The sequence below is a fragment of the Tamandua tetradactyla genome, chromosome 1 (genome assembly GCF_023851605.1).
Source record: "Tamandua tetradactyla isolate mTamTet1 chromosome 1, mTamTet1.pri, whole genome shotgun sequence".
In the NCBI taxonomy this organism is placed as follows: domain Eukaryota; kingdom Metazoa; phylum Chordata; class Mammalia; order Pilosa; family Myrmecophagidae; genus Tamandua; species Tamandua tetradactyla.
This window is the reverse complement of record NC_135327.1, coordinates 209,326,074-209,348,309: the sequence shown is the minus strand read 5'-3', so window position 1 is coordinate 209,348,309 and position 22,236 is coordinate 209,326,074. Positions and strand designations below refer to the sequence as shown.

The following is a 22,236-nucleotide window of genomic DNA, read 5'->3' as shown; positions in this document are numbered from 1 at the left end:
ACTGCTTGTTGTGTTGGCTGGAGAGAGAGGCCACATCTGAGCACCCAAGAGGGGATGACTCTTAGGCCTAAATTTTAAGTAGACTTGACCTATCCTTTGTGGGGTTAAGTTTCATATGAACAAACCCCAAGACTGGGGGCTCAGCCCATAGGTTTGGTTGTCCACACTGCTTGTGAGAATCAAAATATAAATTTTGTACCAAATAAACATTTTCTGCTTTAGTCTCACACATAAGTTGAAATTTTAAAATATTAATTACTATCAATTTTCAGCACCCTGTAGTAATGACATTCCTTTGTTCTTCCTCATGCAAAAACATCTTTTAAATTTGTACCTTTAGTCACTATCATTATACACTCTAGGCATTCCTAGATTATGCCATCTCAATCTTTATCATCTATCTTTCTTTCTGATTTCATTTGTGTTTGGCTCAGATTTTAATGAGTAGCAAGGATGGGGCAAGAGAGGGTCCAGCAGCCTCCCTCACATCCCTTCCCCCCACCCCCGCCTTCCTCTCCCTTACCCTTTCTCCTTTGGCTCATGCTATGAAGAGAAAAATAAGACTATTTTTGTTTTATTTTTAATATTTAGTTACTTTGCATAATAAGATTGAGGATTTGAGCAGCTGAATTCACAGAAAGATTCAGGAAATAAAGAGCAGTCAATCATGATAGAATATAAAGTAATAGAACTTATAGCTCTTAAGATTAACCTCTTATAGTCAAATAAGTAGGAGAGCCTAGGGTCTTTGTAGGAGGAAAAAGAATAGGAAGGGGGGATTTCATATTCTGGGGAGTAGAGAGTCTTCACCAGTTGTTAAATAGAAGGAAAGAGAAGGGAGAAAAAAGGCATTTTGTTTATTCTCTATGGAAGCTGTCATGGTTTAGCATGTCTGAAATTGAGATCTGCCCTCTTGTCTATAACAGTAATATAATTGGCAGCATTTTTTTCTTTCTTGGTGGTACCTAGAATAATGATACATCTTAGATTCAGTGAAGTTTGCTATTTACTGGACATCTACTATCAACCAGGTGCTTTGTATGTATAGCATCTTCCTGAATACTTTTAACCATATGCAGTAGATATCATTCCCATTTTAGTAGTTACAAAAGTTTTCAAAATTTACTACATGCAGGGTTGAACTTTACATGTTCTAACATTAATATTTACAACATCCCTGAATTAAGTTCTGATTACTATCCCCATTTTATAGATAAAGAAATTGAGGCTAACAGAAGTTAACTACTTTGCTCGCAATCACATTCTCACCTCAAACCAGAATTAGAATTGAGATCTTTTTAAAGCCTTGGCTCTTTTCACTATACCCAGGGTCTCAACCCTAACAATTCCTGTTTTTCATCACAAATATTTCTTTTTTTTTTTGAGAAGTTCATAAAGGCTCTTTCTTTATTCACCAAATAATTGAGAAGAGTTTTATAGCAGGCACAAATCTACTGAACATTAAGCAATTTTAGTTATTTGGCCATAAATCGGATAGTATAAAACTAGAAGTTAATTCAATTAGTAACTCCTATATACAAATAGTACACGTTTATATAAATATATTATACTTATATATGTGATAAATACATACTGTTACTATACTATAAATATCTTCCTTTAAATTGTGAAATTCAAGTTAGGGATTGAAGTAGATTGTAAAAATGGCTCCAAATTCCTCCCATCGCTGTCTGTATATCCTTCATCACAAATATTTCTTAGCACCCTTTTATTATTCTAAAAAGAAAGTCGGAGCTAAACTTCTATATACACATTATTTAAAATTATATATATACCTTGGTATAATAATGAAGTAATTAATAATCAAATCATTCACATTTCATCAGGTCAATGTACAGTGTGTGGCTACACAAGAAGATACAAGGTGGTCAGGTGCTTGCATCTAGAACATCACAGCTACAGTTCCAGACCCATCTACTGGATAAAATAGAACAGTTCCCTATAGCTGGGTTGGCGAAATGAGAAGATACCAAGCATTGGCTAGAGCCCCATGGCACAAGTCAGTATCATTGACTTAGAGACAAATAGGTGTCTCACAGTTCTCCAAGATGAAGTAGATTCTGATGAAGTGTCAGGTCACCATTCAAGAGGCCTGCCCATGAGTATCAAAGCCTCACTCTCCAGGGATCCAGCAAAAGTAGGAGTGAAAGCAGAAGTTCATCTGGATGTAGAGAGGACTATTTCTGTAAATAAGGGATGCATATGGTGATGTCTTGGAGGGTCTCAAATGCAAGCTTCTGTGTCCTCTCCTCATGGAATCAGACATGTCAACCTCCTGGCCCAGCAGTGATGTATTATCTCAATCATGGAAGGCCACTGAAGTCTCGAATGTCCTGAGTTTATATGGGGTCTTATTACACATGCATGATTGATGGAATCAGTGTCCATGTGGTTGAACTCAATCTTCAGCCCCCCTCCCCTCCCAGAGGTTAGGGCAGGTGGGTTGATATATCTCTTGAATTTTACTGGATGTTTTTACCAACCTCCCCGCTCACCCCCTCACCACCACCACTTTTCTGTCCCCTGACCCAAGAAGCTGTTTTCTTCAAATCTTTTAAATTTTGGTTGGACTAAATAAATTTAAAAATCTCCCTGAAATCCTGTTTTCCACCATTATAAAGTACACTGATCCCTGGCTACAGACCAGGATATTACTTGTGTTCTACCCCTTTCAAAAAAGCTCTCTAGACCTTCAGTTGCAATTAGTGGTTAGGGAAAAGCCTTAGGCAGAGCACAAACAAATTTAATGATGTATTCAACTTCATAAGAAGTTACTTAGAGTCAACATTGACAATATTGGAGGAGTTCTTATGTTGCTGACACAGTGTGTGCTTGATATTGCCCTTTGTGGGTTTTGGCTCTCCTGCCTTCTCTTCCTTTCCCACTCTCAAAACCTGGAGTATGAAACCTACACAAAGAAATGAAGACTAAAATGAGACATCCTTCCAACATACAGTGCACCACTGTTTCATAAAATTTCTCCTTCTAAAGGAAACTGAGTATTCAGAAACAGCCCTTTTCCAGGAAGTTAGTGAGATAAAGGCACACAGTCATATACAGAAAGTACAGACTCCCCAACCAGAAGATGAAGAGACTGAGTCATTAGTAGATCTAGACAGCAAATAAAACATTTTTGTTTGTTACTTATGGAAAATCATCTATTCAAATGATAACTTGTAAGTAACTCCATGTGGCTGGGTGGGCAGTGGGCTCAGTGGGTTGAGGTGCTATGGCAGGTATCTTGCCCAGTGAGCACTGGTGAGAAGAGCACAGGCCCAGCTGCTGCTGTGATTCACAACTAGCAGATGAAGGACATCTGGTTTTCTCTTTCCATCTTAGCCTGATGTATGTAGTAACTGATGAAATCAGCTGTCTACTGTGTAAGGTAGTCATAATCCTTTATGACTGACCTTGGGATTAACATGAGCTTCTTTAACAAACGTCACCAGGACCCTCCAGGCTGGCACCCACATGGATTTAAGAGATTTATGAGATGATTCTTGGTATTATGTATAAGACCTGAGAAAGCAAAGGCTTTGTGTAGTAAGCTGAATAAAGTTTACATATTCCAAATGCCTTGCTTTTTAAAATTAAAAAAAGGTGAAGAAAGGATGAAAAGCCTGGATTTAAGCCTTTACAAATGACTTATGGAGAAGAATCCCTAGTAAATGTTTTTATCATTGCCTCTAGTCATTTTCCTAAATAGGAATGGGAATTAAAGACAAAGCATCAATACAGTCATTTTTAAATTATGCTGGGATCTGTAATAAAACTGAATTCTGAATTAGAAAATCTGGTACTGGTTGGGGATAATCTTTCAAGAGATAATGCAAACCCTGTGATCTCTGCCCAATATGGTATCTAAATATTGAGCTGTCTGCAAGGCTTAGTAAGTACTGAGTGGTGACTGTGTTGCTTTTTTAAAATTTTTAATCTTTTTAAACATAACAACATACAAACATGAACATTCTTACCATATGATCATTCCATTCTTGGTATATAAGCAATAACTCACAATATCATCACATAGTTGTGATATGTTGATTCATCACCATGATCATTTCTTAGAATATTTGCATCAATTCAGAAAAAGAAATAAAAAGAAAAAAGAAAAAAACTCATACATACCATACCCCTTACCCATCTCTCTCACTGACTGCTAGTATTTCCATCCACCCAATATATTTTGGCCTTTGTTTCCCTGATTTTTTTCTATACCCCTTACCACTCCCTTTCATTGATCACTAGCATTTCAATCTACTAAATTTATTTTGACATTTGTTCCTCCTATTATTTATTTATTTTTTATTCATATGTTTTACTCATCTGTTCATACCATGGTTAAAAGGAGCATCAGACACAGGTTTTCACAATCACACAGTCACATTGCAAAAGCTATATCATTATACAATCATCTTCAAGAAACATGGCTACTGGAACGCAGCTCTACATTTTCAGGCACTTCCCTCCAGCCTCTCCAATATACCTTAACTAAAAAGGTGATATCTACATAATGCGTAAGAATAACCTCCAGGATAAACTCTCGACTCTGTTTGAAATCTCTCAGCCACTGACACTTTATTTTGTCTCATTTCTCTCTTCCCCCTTTTGGTCTAGAAGGTTTTCTCAAGCCCTTGATGCTGAGTCCCAGCTCATTCTAGGACTTCTGTCCCACGTTGCCAGGGAGGTTTACACCCCTGGGAGTCATGTCACATATAGAGAGGGGGAGGGCAGTGAGTTTGCTTGCTGTGATGGCTGAAAGAGAGGGCCATATCTGAGCAACATAAGAGGTTATCTTGTGAGTGACTTTTGGGCCTAATTTTAAGTAGGCTTAGCCTATCCTTTTATTATTATTATTATTATTATTATTATTTTAAATTTTTTTATTAATTAAAAAAAATTAACAAACAAAACATTAAGATATCATTCCATTCTACATATGCAATCAGTAATTCTTAATATCATCACATAGTTGCATATTCATCATTTCTTAGTACATTTGCATCGATTTAGAAAAAGAAATAAAAAGACAACAGAAAAAGTAATAAAACGATAACAGAAAAAAAAGATTATATATACCATACCCCTTACTGATCCCTTTCATTGATCACTAGCATTTCAAACTAAATCTATTTTAACATTTGATCCCCCTATTATTTATTTTTATTCCATATGTTCTACTCTTCTGTTGATATAGTAGCTAAAAGGAGCATCAGACACAAGGTTTTCACATTCACAGTCTCATTGTGAAAGCTGTATCATTGTTCAATCATCATCAAGAAACATGGCTACTGGAACACAGCTCTACATTTTCAGGCAGTTCCCTCCAGCCTCTCCACTACATTTTGAACAACAAGGTGATATCTACTTAATGCATAAGAATAACCTCCAGGGGCGGGCCGCGGTGGCTCAGAGGGCAAGAGTGCTTGCCTGCCGTGCCGGAGGACCCCGGTTCGATTCCCGGCCCCAGCCCATGTAAAAAACAAACAAACAAACAAAATATAATAAAACAAGAAAATGTTTCCCTTTCTTCCTCCCTTCCTTCCTTCCATCCTTCCTTCCTTCTCTGTCTTTCCTTCCTTTCCTCCCTCTCTCTTAAAAAAAAAAAAAAAAAAGAATAACCTCCAGGATAACCTCTCAACTCTGTTTGGAATCTCTTAGCCATTGACAGTCTCATTTCACTCTTCCCCCTTTGGTCGAGAAGGTTTTCTCAAGCCCTTGATGCTGAGTCCCAGCTCATTCTAGGGTTTTTCTCAGTCCCTTGATGCTGAGTCTCAGCTCATTCCAGGATCTCTGTCCCACATTGCCAAGAAGGTCCACACCCCTGGGAGTCATGTCCCACGCAGAGAGGGGGAGAGTGGTGAGACTACTCATCATGTTGGCTGGAGAGAGAGGCCACACCTGAGCAACAAAAGAGGCTCTCTTGGGGGTTACACTTAGGCCTAAATTTTAAGTAGACTTGACCTATCCTTTGTGGGGTTAAGTTTCCTATGAACAAACCCCAAGACTGGGGGCTCAGCCTATAGCTTTGGTTGTCCACAATGCTTGTGAGAATATCAAGAATTCAATTTGGGGAAATTGAATTTCTCCCCCACTCTCACCATTCCCCGAAGGGGCTTGCAAATACTTTTCCAGTTACTGATCAAATCACTCTGGGATTCATTGGGCCATCACTCTGGACAAACCAGCAAAATCTCATGTCCTACCTGAGATTTCAAGTACTTATGACATTCAATCAAACTATCTACATGAGTTATATTAGGAAATGCTCTAGTCAAAACATAAATTTTGTAACAAATAAACATTTTTTGCTTTAGTCTCACACATAAGGTGACATTTTAAAGTATTAATTATCATCTATTTTCAGCACCCTGCAATAATGACATTCCTTTGTTCTTCCTCATGCAAAAACATTTTTAAAATTTGCACATTGTACATTTCAGTATTATTATACACTCTAGGCATTCCTATATTATACCATCTCGATCTTTGCCATCTATCTTTCTTTCTGATTTCATTTATGTCCCCAGTCCTCCTCCCTCTATCATTCTCACATGCAGCTTCATTCAATGTTTTAACATAATTACATTACAGTTAGGTAGTATTGTGCTTTCCATTTCTGAGTTTTTATATTCAGTCCTATTGCACAGTCTGTATCCCTTCAGCTCCAATTACCCACTATCTTACCCTATTTCTATCTCCTGATGGTCTCTGTTACCAAGGAAATATTCCAAGTTTATTCACTCATGTCAGTTCATATCAGTGAGACCATACAGTATTTGTCCTTTTGTTTCTGGCTAATCACACTCAGCATAATGTCCTTAAGGTCCATTCATGTTGTTACATACTTCATAACTTTATTCTGTCTTACAGCTGCATAATATTCCATCTTATGTAAATGTCACAGTTTGTTTAGTCAACTGTCTGTTGATGGACATTTTGGCTGTTTCCATCTCTTGGTAATTGTTAATAATGCTGCTATAAACATTGGTGTGTAAATGTTCATTTGTGTCCTTGGCCTCGTGTCCTCTGAGTAGAGACAGCATATAGATAGGTCCTGTTTCTTAATCCATTCTGCCAGACTATGTCTTTTGATTGGAGAGTTTAATCCATTAACATTCAGTGTTATTACTGCATGGGTAGTACTTTCTTCTACTATTTTGCCTTCAGGATTTTATATGTCATATCTAATTTTCCTTCCTTTTACCTTTACTCATAGTCTTCCTTTCTACACCCTTCTCCACATCTCTCTCTTCTGTCTTCGTATCTGTCTCTAGTGCTCCCTTTAGTATTTCTTGCAGAGCAGGTCTCTTGGTCACAAAGTCTCTCAGTGATTTTTTGTCTGAAAATGTTTTAATTTCTCCCTCATTTTTGAACGACAATTTTGCTGGATATAGAATTCTTGGTTGGCAGTTTTTCTCTTTTAATAATTTAAATATATTATCCCACTGTCTTCTCACCTCCATGGTTTCTGCTGAGAGATCTGTGCATAGTCTTATTGGGCTTCCCTTGTATGTGATGGATTGCTTTTCTCTTGCTGCTTTCAAGATCCTCTCTTTCTCTTTGACCTCTGACATTCTGATTATTAAATGTCTTGGAGTATGTCTATTTGGATCTATTCTCTTTGGGGTACGCTGCACTTCTTGGATCTGTAATTTTAAGTCTTTCATAAGAGTTGGGAAAATTTCAGTAATAATTTCCTCCATTAGTTTTTCTTCTCCTTTTCCCTTCTCTTCTCCTTCTGGGAAACCCACAACATGTAAATTCATGCGCTTGATATTGTCTTTCAATTCCCTGAGTCCCTGCTCATAATTTTCCATTTTTTTCCCTATAGTTTCTGTTTCTTGTCAGATTTCAGATGTTCCATCCTCCAGTTCAGAAATCCTATGTTCTGTCTCTCAAAATCTACCATTGTAGGTTTCCATTGTTTTTTTCATCTCTTCTACTGTGTCTTTCATTCCCATAAGTTCTGTGATTTGTTTTTTCAGACTTTCAGTTTCTTCTTTTTGTTCTTTCCTTGCCTTCTTTATATCCTCACTCAATTCATTGATTTGGTTTTTGACGAGGTTTTTCATGTCTGTTCGTACATTCTGAATTAATTGTTTCAGCTTCTGTACCTCATTTGAATTGTTGGTTTGTTCCTTTTACTGGGCCATATCTTCAATTTTCCTAGTGTGATTTGTTATTTTTTGCTGGTGTCTAGGCATTTAATTACCTTAATTAGTTTATTCTGGAGATTGCTTTCACTTCTTTTATCTAGGGTTTCTTGCTGGATGAATTTGTTGTCTATCTGTCCTTTGACATTCTGTTCAGCTTTATCTGGACCTTTAGCTTAAGTTTTGTTTAACAGAGGAGAATTTTTCAGTTCTTGTTTTCTTGTTTCTTGCCCTGCTTGTGTGGTGCCTTTCCCTCACACACACTTAGGAGGGTCTACTTAGATATTATAGACCCCAGCCAGATTTTCCCAGACCAAACTAGCTTCCTATCAGGAGGAAAGAGTCACCTGCATCAGTTTTCCCTGAGGGTGAGACCCAGCAGGTTGAAAGACTTTCCTGTGAAGTGTCTGGACTCTGTTTTTCTTATCCTGCCCTGTGTGTGGTGCTTGTCTGACTGCAGGTCCCACCAGCATAAGATGATGCAGTACCTTTAACTTTGGCAGACTCTCCCTGCTGGGGGCATGCTGGAGACAGAGGAGAGGTTGTCGGCTAGTTTTAATGGCTTCAAATTACCAAGCCCTGGTGTCTGAATTCCTTGATGGAGGTATTCCACCTGAGTTGGGCTTCACCCCTCCCCAGGGAAGGCACAGGCTCCAGACAAGCCCCCAGAAGAGCTCACTTCTGCCTATGCCTGGGGCAGTTGCAGCCTGAAAATTCCTGCTGCTGTATCCAGAGGCAGTCAAGCCTTTGTAGATACATAGCCACAAAAACCTCTGTTTCCTTCTTTTTTTTCCCCCCCTTTTTCTGCCAGTCCTGCCCCCTTGGCACAGGGGCAAAAATGAGCAATCTCTGCTTTGATCAGGTTCACCTAAGCTGGGGGCCTATTTTTAGTAGTCAGAATTTGTTAATTAGTTCCACAATTAGTGTTTGATTGTACCCAGTCCCTGCTGCTGGTAAAGTCCTTTCCTTTCCCCTCTGGGAAAGCAGCCTGTGGGGGAGGGGCTCTGGCTGCTGCAGCTTTGGGAACTCATGGTTTTGGGGGGTGTTTGCAGCCGGTCCAGCTGGTCCAGACTGGGGTACGCTGTGTGTCTGGTCACTGACGTGGCCCCAGGAGCTGCTCTGTACTGTTTCTGGTTATTTAGTAGTTGTTCTGGAGGACAAACTAAAACGCGCACAGTGTTAAGCCGCCATCTTGACCTGGAAGTCCTTAGCCTATCCTTTGTGGGGATAAGTTTCATAGGGATATACCCCAAGATTGAAGGCTCTTCCTTTTGCTTTGGTTGTCCCCACTGCTTGTGAGAATATCAGGAAATCTCCACATGGGGTTAGTTGAATTTTCCCCCTTCCTCACCATTCCCCCAAGGGGACTTTGTAAATGTTTTTTTATTCATTGTTCAAATCACTCTGGTATTTAACGGACTGTCACTCTGGGTGTGTGTGTGTGTGTGTTTTAATGCAAAATTCTGCCATATTATCTACATGAGTTTAATACACTTGAGAAGTTGGTTTAAAACAGTACTTCAAAAAAAGAGTACAAAGTAAGATAGTACTTTTAATTCAAGTATATCAGTAATCTGTAAATGGGTTAAATGTTCCCATTAAAAGATAAAATATTTTTCAACTTGAATTAAATACACACAAATGTGCACACACAGAATTCATTCTCTTTGAAAGAATTCCAATGTAAAAAGATGGAAAAAAAAAGCTACACCATGCAACCATCAATAAAAGAAGTCTGGTATAGCTACATTAGTACCAAGCAAAAGAAATATTAAGACTAATGTAGCATTTCCAGAGATGAAACAGTCACTTTATAAGGATAAAAGGCTCAATTCACGAAGAAAATATAACCATTTTAAAAATTTGAATGTGCCTAATAAAGGAGGCTCAGAGATACAAGGAAAAGTAGGTAAGTCCATAGTCACAGTAATGAAAGTCCATAGTCACAGTGATGAGTTTAAAAATAACTCAGCAGGCGGCAAGCCAGGAGACCAGAGATTAAGCAACTGGAGCAGCATGGCCAAGCTAGGGTATGACTAAGTGGAGAGGCCCACAAACAGGTGGATGTCATCAGGCAGAATCTCTTCCAGGAGGCTAATTCCTCTGCAAATTCTTGCCACAGAAAATCATGTACTTGAATTGGCTCCTGAAAGAACATTCCTTCACTATGGCTGACCTGACCTCCCTCTGAGCACCACTGAATATCCCCATCCCAGATCCCCCACTGTGCTGGTTTGAAAGGATTTTGTACCCTAGAAAAGCTATGTTTTATTCTTGATCCAGTCTTGTGCAAGCAACCATTTCTTTTAATCCATATTTAATAATATAGGTTGAACTCTTTTGAGTAGATTATCTCCGTGAAGATGTGACACACCCAATTGTGAGTATTAACTTGATTAGATGGAGATGTAACTCCATTCATGTGGATTCCAGGTGGGTCTTTGCTTAGTTTACTGAAATCCTTTAAAAGAGGAAACATTTTGGAGAGAGTCCCTGCTTAGAGCCCCGAGAACCAGGAGAGCCCATGCAGCCAGAGACCTTTGGAGATGAAAGAATACACCCCTGAATTAAGACTCCTTGTTAGTTTTGGCTCAGCTAGCCATTCCCAGTCTCTCCCATGCTTCCTGCCCTTGGGATGGTTCAGATTCACCGGGCTTGAGGGGTCTGCACCAGCCTTCACCGAGGCCTCCAGCGCTGTGTTCCTGCGTCGGGAGGTCTGGGCAGGTCCAGGTAGGACCTATGTGGTGCCAGGGCACAGGGGCATGGGGCGCTGCTCACGGTTGAAGGAGGCCTCCTACGAGGCTATGCCACCTGCACAGATAGAATGTGGAGGCATACCCACTGCAGGCCTTCCTGAGGAGTTGCCCAGAGGGGAGGGAAGGAAGCTAAGCCAACCTCATGCCTTTAGCTGCTTGCCAAGAGATAGCTACAGAGAGTTTTGCACAATGGAAAGATGACCTCTCACCTATACTCTAATTTCATCTCCATCATTTCCTCCTGTGATTTAGCTTCTCTCAGCATCAGTTTCCCCAGTCCTATAACAGGGGTCTCTTATAAGAGAATGAAATTAAGACCAAGAGAGAGCAAACCAAAGAAAAGAAGAAACTGAAATGGAACCTGAAGGAGAAGGTAGAGAACAGGAGATTCCAATATGTGCCTTGCCGTGTGACGGAAGAACCAAGCGTCAATGGCAACCAGCCCCAGAATGCCAGAGTTTCAGGGAGAAAGCATCGCCTTGATGATGCTGTGATTGGACATTTTCTCAGCCTCAAAACCATTAGTGAATAAATTCCCATTGTTTAACCTAATCAATCTCTCATGATTTGCGTAGGTAGACTAGGAAAGTAAAACAGCAGCTACAGCCTTACAAAATATATTGCTTAAATAGACTTGAATGTTGAATTTACATCTTGATCCATCCACAACTTGAAGAGTGGATGTCTTCTTAGCAGACATAAAAACAGTATTCATCTCATTATACAACCCTATCGGAGCTCTTGGGTGACCAGGATCACTGTTACTGAGCTAGAATCTTTTTAGTAAACAGTAGTTCTCAAAAGTAGGCTTATAGTATTCTGTAATTCATGTTATAAACAGATGTTCTGTCAACTAGGCTTTGCTGTTCCTTTTATAGAACACCGAAAGAGATTTATCATAATTAATAAGGTCCCTAAGGTTTTCCGAATGGTAAAAGAGCACTGGCTTCCATTTAAAGTCGCAAGATGCATTAGCCCCTAACAAATGAGTCAACCTGTCTTTGAAGCCAGGTATTGACTATTCCTCTCTAGTTATGAAAGTACTAAATAGCATCTTCTTCCAACAGAACGTTGCTTTTTATACATTTAGTGTAGCCACCTTCATAAATTGCCTTAACTAGACCTTCTGGATAATATGGTGCAGCTTCCACATCAGCACTCACTGATTCACCTTGCACTTTTATGGTAGGCAGACAGCTCATTTCCTTAAACCTCATGAACCAACCTCCATTAGATTGAAGCTTTTCTTCTGCAGCCTCATCACTTCTCTCAACTTTCATACAATTGAATGGAGTTAGGGTTTTAATCTGGATTAAGTTTTTGCTTAAGGGAATGTTGTGAATGGTTTTATCTCCTATCCAGACCACTAAAACATTCTCATATCAGCCAGAAGGCTGTTTCTCTCCCTCTTTTTTTTCTTTTTAATTAATTTTTAAATAAAAAAATATGTATAACAACAAACTAACACAAACATCTTTTGTTTTTTTTAATCATTTATGTGTTCAATGGAGTTGCAATTTTCATTTCTTTCAAGGACTTTTCCTTTGCATACACTACTTGGCTAACTTTGGCACAAAAGTACTAGAGTTTAGCCTATCTTTGCTTTCCTCATTAAAGTTACTCACTGATAGATTTTGATTTAAAGTGAGGGATGGTGACTCTTCCCTTCCACTTGATGCTTAGAGGTCATTGTAGGGTTATTAATGAACCTAATTTCATTATTGTTGTGTGTCAGGGGATAAGGCAGACTGAAAAGAAGGAGACAGACAGGAAATGGCCAATTGGTGGGGCAGTAAGAATACCCACACAGTGATTAAGTTTATTTTATTATATGGATCCTGTTCATGCATCCCCAAATAATTGCAATGGTTAACATCAAATATCTCACAACACAGATCACCATAATAGGTATCATAATAATAATGAAAAGTTTGAAGCATTTCAGGAATCACCAAAATGTGACACTGAGACATAAAGTGAGCATATGCTGTTGGAAAAAATATTCCAGTAGACTTGCTCAATGCAGTGTTGCTACAATCCTTCACTTTTTAAAAAAATGCAAAATTCAATAAAGTGACCTGTGATAGAATGAGTGTGCCTATATAGCCTCTAAAACTTGCCTTTCCAGAACGTCATATTGTTGGACCCATTCAGTATTTAGCCTTTTCAGACTGGCTTCTTTCACTTGGCTTTTTGCATTTAAGATTCATCATTCATTTGCATGTGTTACACGCTCATTCTTTTTTTTTTTTTTTTTCACTAAATGGTATCTCAATGCATTGATGTATCAGAGTTTGGTTATTCTTTCACCTATTGAATGACATCATGATTCCTTCAAGATTTTAACTATTATAAGTGAAGCTTCTGTAAACAATTGGGGGCTGTTTTTCTGTGGACAAGTTTTCAAACCAGTTCGATAACCGTCTAGGAATGGCATTACTGGTTTGTATGGTGAGACTATATTTACCTTCGGAAGAAATGTCAAATTGTTTACCAAAGTGGCAGTTCCATAATGTACTCTTACTAGCACTGAATGAAAGTTCCTGTTGTTATGCATCCTCAGCAGCAATGACTCTTCTTTCTTTTCATGGAATTTGGCCATTTGAAAAGCTTTTGTAGTGGCATCTCAGTGTTGGTTTAGATGGCTTTTCACAAGGAAAAGTGATGTTGAGCATCTTTTTGAGTATCTATTATCTTCCTGTATGTTTTCTTTGCTGAGGTGTTCCTTTTGAAATTTTAGACATTTGTAAAGTTTTATTACGGCAATATAATCATAAAAAGCATTTTAATAATTTTAAGCGTACAATTCAGTTATATCAACAACTAGTAAATTGCTGTACTACTATCACTAGCTTTTAAGTAAGCTGATTTTTTCTCGCAGAATTTTATGACTATAATTTTGCATATTTGGATAAAAGGATTTTATTCTGACAGATATTTTGCATATCTTTTATCCAAGCATGTGGTTTGTATTTTCATTTTATTAATGATATCTTTTATAGAGAATAACATTTTAATGTTAATAAAGCCCACATTATCAATTTCTTACATGAATACTATTTATTTTGTATATAAGAGGTTAGCACCAAACCTATCACATAGATTTTTCCTATATTTTTTCAATAACTTTTATGGTTTTGCAATGTACATTTAAGTCTATAAACTATTTTGATTATAGTATTTTTGTAATCAGTTAAATTTGTGTCTTTATTCATCTTTTTCTATGTGGTTGTCCAGTTGTTCCTTCAGCATTTCTTGAAAAGACTATCCTGTCATTAAATTGTATTTGACAGAAAAAATAAGAAAAAGAATACACCCCTGGGAGAGCTTTATGAAAGAAGAAGCCTGGAGAGAAAGCTAGCAGATGTTGCCATGTTCACCATGTGCCTTTCCAGTTGAGAGAGAGAGACCCTGAACTTCATCAGCCTTTCTTGAGTGACGGTAACCTCCTGTTAGTGCTTTAATTTGAACATTTTTATAGACTTGCTTTAATTGGGACATTTTCATGGCCACAGAACTGTAAACTTGCAACTTAATATATCTTCCCCTTTAAAAGCCATTCCGTTTCTGTTATGTCACATTCCAGCAGCTAGCAAACTAGAACACCCACCTAAGGATGATGCAACAGAAACAGATAAGCAGGAGAAGAAAGAAGTCCATAAGTGTGGCGTTCTCCCTGGGAATAAGAAGGTCCTGGTTCTTCTTGCTCTTGTTAAGCCAGGAGTCTGGACTGTCAAAGAGAACTGCATTCTCTAGTGATCACATGGATCCAGCACCTGATTCCTAAGATTGAAGGTGGAAATGATTTTGGGATGGTGTGCCAGTTTGAAAGGATTTATGTATTCTAAAAAAGCCATGTTTTGATCCTAATCAATCTTGTGGGAGCAATCATTTCTTTTAATCCCTATCCAGCACTGCATGGTGGAAACTTGATTAGATTATTTCCATGAAGATGTGACTCACCCAATTGTGGGTATTAACTTTTTTTCCCCACAATCACAGTCACATTGTGAAAGCTATATCATTATACAGTCATCATCAAGAAACATGGCTACTGGAACACAGCTCTACATTTTCAGGCAGTTCCCTCCAGCCTCTCCATTACATCTTGAATAACAAGGTGATATCTACTTAATGCATAAGAATAACCTCCAGGATAACCTCTTGACTCTGTTTAGAATTTCTCAGCCATTGACACTTTGTCTCATTTCACTCTTCCCTCTTTTGGTAGAGAAAGTTTTCTCAATTCCTTGATGCTGGGTCTCAGCTCATTCTAGAGTTATTCTTAATCCCTTGATGCTGAGTCTCAGCTCATTCTAGGATTTCGGCCCCACGTTGCCAGGAAGGTCCACACCCCTGGGAATCATGTCCCACATAGACAGGGGGAGGGTGGTGAGACTGCTCATCATGTTGGCTGGAGAGAGAGGCCACATCTGAGCAACAAAAGAGGCTCTCTTGGGGGTTACACTTAGGCCTAAATTTTAAGTAGACTTGACCTATCCTTTGTGGGGTTAAGTTTCCTATGAACAAACCCCAAGACTGGGGCTCAGCTTATAGCTTTGGTTGTCCACACTGCTTGTGAGAATATCAAGGATTCAACTTGGGGAGGTTGAATTTTCCCCAGCTCTCACCATTCCCCAAAGGGGACTTTGCAAATACTTTTCCACTCACTGATCAAATCATTCTGAGGTATTAACTTTTGAATAGAGGGAGATATGACTCTACCCATTCCATATGGGTCTTGATTACTTTCCTAGAATCCTTTAAAAGTGGAAGCATTTTGGAAAAGGCTTGAGATTCTGAAAATGATGAGAGCCAGAGGCCATGCAACCAGAGACCTTTGGAGATGAAGAAGGAATATGCCCCCAGGAGAGGTTCATGAAAGAAGAATCTTGGGGAGAAGATTAGCAGAAGTTGCCATGTTTGCCATGTGCCTTTCTCAGTTGAGAGAGAAACCCTGAACTTCATTGGCCTTCTTGAACCAAGGTATCTTTCCCTGGATGTCTTAGATTGAACATTTCTTGCTTTAATTGGGACATTTTCTCAGCCTTAGAACTGTAAACTAACAGCTTATTAGATTCCCCTTTTTAAAAGCCATTCCATTTCTGGTATATTGCATTCTGGTGGCTATTAAACTAGAACAGGTGGTAATCCAGGAGAAAGTGCTGGAGAGGGTAAATGTAGTCAAGACCAAAGTAGAAGCCTTCCAGATAGCCATTTCTGAGGACTTGGGGATGCTGTGGCTAAAACCTCCCAGAAGACTCATGTGAGGGATTACCCGGCCCTGGTGCATGAGCCAGATGAGGTGGCCTATGGGGAGTCAGGGCCATTGCACTGGACTTGAGGTCCTTCTATGCTGAACTTTATCATAGCAGCAGCAGCAACCTGGATAAAACTGTCAGCCCAAAGGGTGGGATGAAGCCATCCGTGTACTGAGCCCAGGACTAAAAGGGAAATAATGACCTGTAATTCTGTCTGGGGAAAAAAAAGAAATTCAGTAGTTGATCAACTAAGAAGACAAGATATTATTTTGAAGATTTGAACAACACAATCAACAAAATTTGACCTAATGGACATATACTGAGCACCATATCCAACAACTGCAGAATTCTTTTTAAGCCCACATTAAAATAAAGGGGTAATAGTGAACCTAGCCCAATTCCCCAACCTACTAGTATCTTCTGAGCAGATCCTGTAGTTGTGTCCATGGGTATTTTCAGGGTTTCATATTGATCCTCCTCAAATCTTTGCATCATATTTATCTGCTTTCATGCCCTATCAGGGTAGATGGGCCACATCATTCTAAATAATGCTGCTTTCAGTTTGCTTTTGTTTTGGCAGTCTGTCAATCACTAGAAAAATCTTATTTAAAATTCTTAAAAACTATATAAAAAAAGTCAAAATAATTTGTTTTCTGTTTTAAATATACCTAATATATTAACTTGATGTCAACAGTTATTCAGATTAATTCTTTAAACTCCTCCGTAAGATTTAGGAAGCACAATTACAACATTATCCTTTCCCTTAACTTCACAGAATAGCATGGTTTAAGGAAACAGTTTTGGGAGAGAATCTGCAGCTGTTAAAGAGACTCAAAATATTGACCAAAAAAAAAAAAAAAAAAGGCAAACTCATTGACAAATAATTTAATATGTCCTAACCTTTCACTGTGACGAATGCCCCCTCCATACCAATACTGTCTTTCCTTTCTTTTTGGGAAGAAAGCACTTTCATACCCTGAGGATGACTTTGCAGAGTCATCGCATTTCAGGCAAAGTAAACCTTCAATCATTCAGATTCTCATCTATAGTTAGAACTCCAAAGATAATAAAACCTTAGACTATCTAATTAGCAATTTGCTATGTAAAGGTTCCACCCAAATTCTTTTATTCATGGGACAAAATTCTATTTGTATTGCCAATTCTCTGATTTTACTTCAAGACATATTATAATTACTAAGATTATGGCTGGTTTGGAATATAATTTGTCTCAGACAATACTTGGGAGACTTCCCAGTCCCACTGATGGAATTTAGAGGCACCTTGTTCTTCTTCTTCTTTTTTTCTTTGTATGCTGTATGATGGGGTCACGTTTCATTCTTTTTCCATGTGAGTATCCCCTTATTGCAGCACCATTTGTTGAATTTGTTTTGTTTTTATTTTGTTTTTCATTTGTTTGTTTGCTTTTGTTTTTGTTTGGGAAGTACGTGGGCTAGAAATTGAATCTAGTTCTTCCACATGGCAGGCAAGAATTCTACCACTAAACTACCCTCACACCCCCTATCTTTTCTTTAAAAATTTTTTTTGAGAAATCTTCACACACATACATTCCATACATTGTGTACAATCAATGGCTCACAATATCATCCCACAGTTGTGTAGTCATCACCATGATAATATCTTAGAACATTTGCCTCACTTCAGAAAAAGAAATGAAAAGAAAAAAAGAATAAACTCATGCATACCATACACCTTACCCATCCCTCTCATTGTCCACTAGCATTTCCATTTACGCAATTTATTTTACCCTTTGTCCTTCCTATTTTTTCTTTATTTTTTATCCATATTTTTTTACTCATCTGTCCATACCCTGGATAAAAGGAGCATCAGATACACGGTTTTCACAATCACACACTTACATTGTAAACATTACATCTTTATACAATCGTCTTCAAGAATCAAGGCTACTGGACCACAGCTTAACAGTTTCAGGTACTTCCCTCCAGCTACTCCAATATGCCATAAACTAAAACAGGATATCCATATAATGCATAAAGATAATCTCCAGGATAATCTCTCAACTATGGTTTGGTATCTCTCAGCCACTGAAATTTTATTTTGTCTCATTTCTCTCTTCACCCCTTTTGGTTAAGAAGGCTTTCTCAATCCCTTGATGCTGGGTTCTAGTTCATCCTGGGATTTCTATCCCATGTTGCCAGAGAGATTCACATCCCTGGGAGTCATGTCCCATGTAAGAGGAAGAGCAGTGAGTTCACCTGCTGAGTTGGTTTAGAGAAAGTGTAGTGGCACCTTGATCTTAGTAGCAAAAATATAAAATACAAAACAAAACCAAAACTCTCTTCCAATCAACCAACCAACCAGAAATACCTCTTAGGATGGGTTGTTCCTGCAAATTGCTGATTATCTATCACATTTCAATTCTTGGTAGGTTCATTTTATAAGATGATTTATATTGTTTTGTCACCATCTCTGGAGACACATCATACATAGAGCCTTCAGCTCCCTACAACCGATTGCTCTGTCTGTTTGTGGCACTTGAAGAGTATTTATTAAGTCAGATCTTGGAATTTGATTCACTTTTTCCCTATGGGTTTTGCAATAGCAAAATACGGAATCTGAAATCTTCATTCTTCAAACAAGAGCAGGTTGATTACTTTGAACTTAAAATGCACTTGCAGCCTTAGGAATTCTAATTGCATAGTAAATATGAGCCCTGGTTTTGGTGGTGAAGTAGGTTGAATTATGTACCCTAGAAAAAAACACATTCTCAATCTTGGTCCATTCCTGTAGGTGTGGACCCATTATAAACAGGACCTTTTGCAGATGTTATTTTTAATTAGGGTCTAGCCAATGGAATCAGGATGGGTTTAAACCTGTTACTGGAGGTCTTATAGAGAAAGCCATGGGAAGGAGCCTGAAGCTGGAAGTCAACAGTACTGGGAAGAGAAAGGAGGGGACATCATCATGTGATTAAAAAGCTAAAGAACCCAAAGAACGCCAGCAGCCAGAACACTACTGACCCCTGGAGGAGGCAAGCCAAGCCTTTGAACCCCTGAGCCAATAAATTACTTTGCATAAACTGGAATTTAGGCTGGGAAACTAAGACAGGTAACATCCACAAATTTCACCATTGTTGTAGTGGGCTGAATGATGACCACCCCCCCCCAAAAAAAATATGTCCATGTCCTGGGAATCTTACCTTATTTGGAAAAAGGGTCTTTACAGATGTAATTAAATTAAGGATCTTGAGATGAAGAAAGCATCTTGGATTAATCAGGTACATGTCCACAGTCAAAGAACATTCTCTCTAAGATTCCTTGGAGAGAGCACAGACCTGCCAGATTTCAGACTTCTAGCTTCCAGAACTGCAAGAGAATAGACTTCTGTTGTTTTATACCACCAAGTTTGTGCTAATTTGTTATAGCAGCCCTAGGAAAACAATACAACCATTTTCACCATTTTTTCCTTGGTGATTTGGGGGTCATGAGATAATTCCTTCTTGTTTAGGCCAGTTTTCTATTTCTACAGAACTGCAAACTGTTTCACAAATATCACCTGGCCAGTTAATTAACTTTTTAGTGTAGCATATAATAAAACTGTTCCATTAAGATCCAACAAATAAAGAGTGGTAGGAAAGTCAGGCACACTGCTGGCTAGATTTTTAAAACAGAGAATGTCTGAGATTTTTTTCTGCCTGTCTGACACTGATTGGTATCGGGTTGGTTATGGGAAAAAGAATGGAATTTTGATTAAAAATATAATTAAAATTTTAAATATAACCAATATTTTTAAATAATTTAAAATATTTTAAAATATAATCAATTTAAAAAATTATTTTGATTCTTGGATCAAGAATCAGGGCCAGTTCAGTGGTCAAGAAAACAAGAAGAATGTGCCATCAGAAGGCCATCTCTATGTTAATCAATTTTGAATTGAACTTTGAAATTTACTTACAATTTCAAATACTTAAGTAAGAGAATGTTAAAATGGAACACTCTTTCAGCTTCAGCTGAGGCTTTATAAAGCAAGGAACAAAATAATAGAAAGTACTCCCATATTCCCAAGTGAGGTGAACCACCTGTGAAGGATTTAGAAAGTGATTAGAACCAATGAGACCAAAATCTACCTAAAATTAAGGTTGAGGAAGCCTGAGGGAGATGCTTTCTTTGAAGAAATTTGTAGGAATACTGTGGCATTTTCCCATTCTCTATGAAGAAGGAGAGCCTCACCTGAAGATTAGTGGGGTAAAAACGTTCAGCTTGATATTTATCATGATGATTGAGAAAGCAAAGGAAGTAGTCTTTGACCCACACCTGAGAAGACTAGAAGCAAAATCCTGTGGCTGGCATTGTGTGCTTGGCATTGGATAGAGGAGAGTAATCTCCCAAAATATATAAGGATCAAGCTCATGCATTAAGTCTTCAATGAGAGCAGAGGTGCATGAATTCCATGGACATGATTATCTAATCCAACAGTTCTAACCGCTAAGTACAAAGAAAGCTCTGCAGAGCAGTGCGCAAAGTGTACCATCAGATGCAGAAGCTGAGGGTGGGTGTAAGTCTTTATGCAGGAGAGGGTCATTGCCCATGTTGAAGGAGCTTCAGTTGGCCACTGTCAGTGGAGGAAATCATGAGGAATGCATGAAGGTACACCGTGGGAGAAAGAGACAAGTTCTGAGCATGAGCTCCAGATCATGAGTGCCAGGTAAGTGCTACTTTTCTCTCCCATTCCACTCTTGTTGGCTCCCATGATTCTAATACCCTAGCCTTGCCATCAAACCTGTAAGTTTAAGAGCCAGTTTTGTAAAGCAAGGGGAGTTTAGGGGAGGAGCAGGGAAAGTGCAAGATGGGACAAAAGGGATGAAGATGACTGTGGTAGATTGTATTGTATAAAGATGACTCCAACAATATCTCTAGTCAAATGCAGTCTGATGATGCCACTCCATTAAGAAATAGTGGAGTCCACTCTTTTGTTGCTCATATGTGGCCTCACTCTCTCTAAGCCCAACTCTGCAAGTGAAATCATTGCCCTCCCCATTACATGGGTATGGGGTGAAAGTCTCCCTGATGGTGTGGGAGATGACTCCCAGAGATGAGTCCGGCCTTGGCACCATGGGATCAACAATTCAATTCTGACCAAAAGGGGGGAAAGAAGTGTAACTAATAAAGTATCAATAGCTGGGAGAGTTCAAATAGAGTTGAGAGGCTACTCTGTAAGTCACTCGTACACATGCTTCAATTAGACATTGCTACCTATCCTAACTTGCCAAGTCCCAACCAAAACAATATTCCAACCAATCCTAAAGTACACCTAAGGCAATATATAAGATTCTACAAAGGTTCCATTCATGAGGGGAGCTTTCTAGAAATTTACAACCTCCAGATGGGTCCCTGGACCAGATAAGTCTTGAAATCTAGAGGGCCTAGCCTCTCCAGAACATCAGCTAGTTCCATCTCCCTACCGCATATTATTGAAAGCATGAAAAAAGTTAGAATGTCCATAGTCCCAATACCCCTAAGATGGGATAGAAAGATCAAAGGTGATGATGGAACTATGCAGAGAACAGTAGGGTTTAACAAATTAATATGATTGCTGAATTATTAAATTGATATTTCTCTTAGTCTCCAGTACCTTAAGGCAGCTAGAAGTAAAAACCTAAAATTGTTGAATTATAACCCATACCAAACTCTGAACTCTGTTCTACAACTAATTGTTGCACGGTCCTTCAAGATTTATTGCTTTTCTGTATACATGCTTTTTTCACGAAAAAGAGAAAAAAGTCAATTGTGATGATAAAAAATATTTATTCCTTCTAGCCTCCTATATTCTGGGGCAGCGACAAGGAAAAATCTGAGTGGATGGTATAGTAGCCCATGACAAACTCTGGAATCTGTCCTGTAACTATTTGTTGAAGAGTACTTTGAAGACTATTGCTTTTTTCTTTCTTTGCTTTGCATACATTTTATATTATACAATAAAAAAAGTTAAAAAAAAAAAAAAGGAAATTGTGGCATCTAATTCTCTTCATTTGAATTTGGGTAGGCTGTTTTTTTTTTGTAAACA

General features: G+C 38.5%; 1 pseudogene; it reads left to right on the top strand.

Moving 5' to 3' along the window:
* The first annotated feature begins 2,011 nt into the window (after positions 1-2,011).
* On the top strand, positions 2,012-16,369 carry LOC143682618 (proteasome activator complex subunit 2-like; annotated as a pseudogene).
* The last annotated feature ends 5,867 nt before the right edge of the window (positions 16,370-22,236 follow it).